Below are 4,036 nucleotides of genomic sequence, written 5' to 3'. Positions count from 1 at the left end.
ATTCAGCAACTGACAGAACAATGCCCGTCAGCAGGAAGTCATCCTGGCTTCTCCCCCACCTCCATGTCCAGCACCTCCAAGGCTGCTGATTTCACCTCGCTCAGCGGCCCCTCCTGATTCCCGACACCATCACCACCAGAGCCTTCGTTATCTTATCATTTTTTCACAGAATTGCTGCAAAATCTCCAGTTTTGCTTTTCTGCCTCTATCTGTGGCTCTCCGTTAACGTGACGTCATTCACAGGCTGCCGGTGATCTCTGTCAAATGCAAAACTGGTCATGTCACTGATTCAAGTGCTTTTTATTACCTTCAAGACAAAAGCCTCACTCCCGGGTTCTTTTTGACTTAGTCTGTATTTGCTTCTCCAGTCTTCCAGAATGTTCTCTCTGCTCCAGCCACAATCCTATCCCCTGTACCTCTACCCAGTCTCTTCCTCTGCCTGGGAGGTTCCCCTGCCCTCACAGACAATCAATCCATGGAGTCATTTCCTAGTCCTGTCCCTCCTGGAGAAGAAATCCAGGTCCCAGGAAGTACCTAACACATTATAGGTGCCCACCGAATATTTGCTGTGTGTATGCTGGAGTTAATGACAACCCTTTACATTTAATACATTCTTTGTAATATACAAGGAATTTTCATTCACATCTATAATCACATTTGACAACCACTGCAGGTTTTATCATCCTGAGTTATCAATGAGGAAATAATGGCCCCTGACTTTCCCAAGATGGAAGAGCAGGAATTAATGCAATCATCCCTAACTAAAGGCTTGTCCTCTATTATTATCCTACTTAATTATCAGGTACATACTGAAAACCCACTATGAGCTAAAAGGAATATAGAAGCAGCCTAGGTCATGGACTTAGCTCTAAAATGTTTAATCTCAACAGAGGCACAAGACCCATACACACAAAAAAATGAGAGAAAATTCTACAAGATAGTATAGTATATATACAAAATAGATAACCAATAGGGACCTACCGTATACACAGAAAACTATATTCAATATCTTATAATATTGAAAAGAATCTTTAAGGTAAAAGTATCTGAGAAGGAACATATATGTATATATATATGGCTAAATCACTGTACTATACACCTGAAACTAACACGATATCGTAAACTAACTATACCTCAATTAAAAAAAATTCTAAGAAAAAAAAAGAAAGTATAGTGTAGTATCGGGCTAAGTGCCAAAGTGCGTAGTGACCCAGGGAGGAACAGAAGTGCACTCAGTGGCACTCACCTATCCTGGGGGCTTCCTGGGCTCAGGGGGTAAAATATCCCTCTGCCAATGCATGAGATACAGAAGACGCGGGTTTGACTCCTGGGTTGGGAAGTTCCCCTGGAGAAAGGAATGGCAAGCTGCTCCAGTGTTCTTGCCTGGAAAATCCCACAGACAGAGGAGTCTGGTGGGCCGCAGTCCAGGGGGTTGCAGGGTTGAACACGACTGAGTGACGGCATGAACACACGCGCGCCCACCCTGGAGAGGCCCTCCAGACAGGAGATGGGGGAGAGGGCAGCATGGCTCTGTAGCCCAGTTATACCATGAGTGATTAAAAGGGCTAACAGAGAGGCATTTCTTAAGTCCAACAATTTGAGTGCAGACCATGACAGGTCTGGAGGACAGAAAGGAAACAGCAAAAATGGAAATTTAATTGTTTTCTGTCTTTGAACAAATTCCTTCTGAGTTTTAGAAAGTAACAGAGGGAAGAGTTCCCTCACTATGGAAAAACAGAAATCCAGAAACAAAAATGAAAACTTCCTCTGACTTACGAGAGTAAGTTTATGAAACAGAAGTACATTCATCTGCTTTATTTTCCTTCTTTCCTTTTGAAATCATCCTACTTGAATTAAATCACGTTAACTTCCTAAGGGAATTACTTTTACTTTGAATTCTGATGTGGACAAGAGATTTAAACAAGAAGAAGAAAGGCCACCTCTGTCTCTTAATTGCTACCTTGTTATTTCCTGGGACAGTGCTTTGGCTTGCTACATGTAGTTGAGCATCAGCAAAGTAAACAATAATGTAATTATTCCCTCCAGTGAAGAGCTGGGAAACTTTTCCCAACCTGACAGTGAAAACAAATAGAAAAAGTAGTACAGAATCCCCAAAGGGACGACCCATACCTTTACCATTCATTTCAACCCCCAGCAGCTAGCAACCAACCTCAGGCCATCCCCTCCAGTAATAAAGCAAGGCCCTTTATCTGGAGCAATTTCTTTAAAGCTCTTCTCAATCATTCAATAGACATTTAACAAGTACATTGTTACCGGAGAAAAAGAAACTGAATAGCAACCCCTGCCTTGGACACTTTTGTACCTACCCTTCCTCATTTTCACCCCCTTCTTTAGTCCTATGTTCCACAGGCACACAATCCCCTAAGACAAATGCTGTTTTTCCGTTGCTCAAGTCACCTATTACCTAAAATATGTCAATGCAAGATTGCCTCAATGTCAAGCTCATAGCTATCGATAAAATCATTCATCTATACTACAAAATATTTACCAATACACATCTCCATTTTATAACACAATTATCCTCTGGTAAAAAAAAAAAAGAAAAAAAGTCTGCATATAACTATTAAATTCTCGAGTCCTTGTTACATGAAGATCTACAATTTTGGTTCTTTCTTCTTTTTAAATACAAGTACCTAATCCTTTACTATATGGGAAAATTTAACCCTACCTCCTCTTTTCTTTCTGTTAATAAAAGCCAAGCTTTAATCGTTATCTTGTCACTTTGACTATGAGATTTTCAACGAACATCATTATGTTTGTTTCTCCAGTGAAAAGACCAATTCATAACTTTGCTAATGATGTGAAAACGAGAATTTGAAAAGACTGTACTACAGAAGAACTGTTGATCTCAGAACCTTTCTATCTAAAAATCCATTCCCTGTCTCCAAGTAACAAGAACAGGTAGTCAAGGTACCTACCATGAAGTCTTTACCTTCCAACTTGAATTTATTACTTTAATACTGTAGCTGTTGAATTACAGGTTCTGTGTATATCACACTGCTTGTCAATATCCACATAAGCATAAACCCTGTGGCTTTGACAATGAATCTGAAAAAGTCCCCATACAGCCTGAGAGGGGAGAGCCCAATTTGGTGGAGTATAATAAATGTCCCTTTCCATCACAGAGTATCTGCTTCTCAGGTTCAATTAACCTCTGAATGATTCTCTTTCTGAGAGGAAAGTAATCCTCCTCGATGTCCTTGTCATCTACAGGGTGGAAAAGAATGAGTAGTCACTAACGTGACCCCAAACCACTCTCTTCTTTTCATTCCCCTCAAGTCCTGTCTAGGGCAGCAGGAGGAACTGATGGAGGGGCCAAAATCTTCAGACCCGAGCACTGCATGGATCATGGATCATGCCGTTTCCTCCCACCTACCCGTGCATCCCCTTCCTTTCCTTCTCTCCTCTCCTTAGCGTTGCTCTTCTTGACCTATACAGCACTCTCCCTGTGGTCTGAATTTTTACAGCCTACCAGACAAAATGCTCGGTGATCCCCAACGCTTCCTAAAAGCACTACCTGCGTCGATGTTTTCAAAACCACTCTTAAGAGAAAAAAAGACTATGGTGTGGGATCTTGCTACAAAAAAAGATTACGGTGTGTTTCACTTGCCCTACCAAGTTTTGGTGCAGAACGTGTGGGCTTGGTGCCCACAACTTGGAGCGAAAACCAGGAGCTCTAAAACAAATACACCCACACACATAGACACACATACTTGGTGATACAACCTAGAGCGAAAACCAGGAGCCCTGAAACAAATACACACACACACACACACTTGGTGCTACAACTTGGAGAGAAAACCAGGAGCCCTGAAACAAATACACACACACACACACACACACACACACACACACACTTGGTGCTACAACTTGGAGCGAAAACCAGGAGCTCTAAAACAAATACACCCACACACATAGACACACATACTTGGTGATACAACCTAGAGCGAAAACCAGGAGCCCTGAAACACACACACACACACACACACACACACACACAAAACTAAAAACAGGT

This window comes from Bison bison, unplaced genomic scaffold (genome assembly GCF_000754665.1).
Source record: "Bison bison bison isolate TAMUID 2011002044 unplaced genomic scaffold, Bison_UMD1.0 scf7180017864456, whole genome shotgun sequence".
In the NCBI taxonomy this organism is placed as follows: Eukaryota; Metazoa; Chordata; class Mammalia; order Artiodactyla; family Bovidae; genus Bison; species Bison bison.
This window is presented reverse-complemented; position numbering follows the sequence as displayed.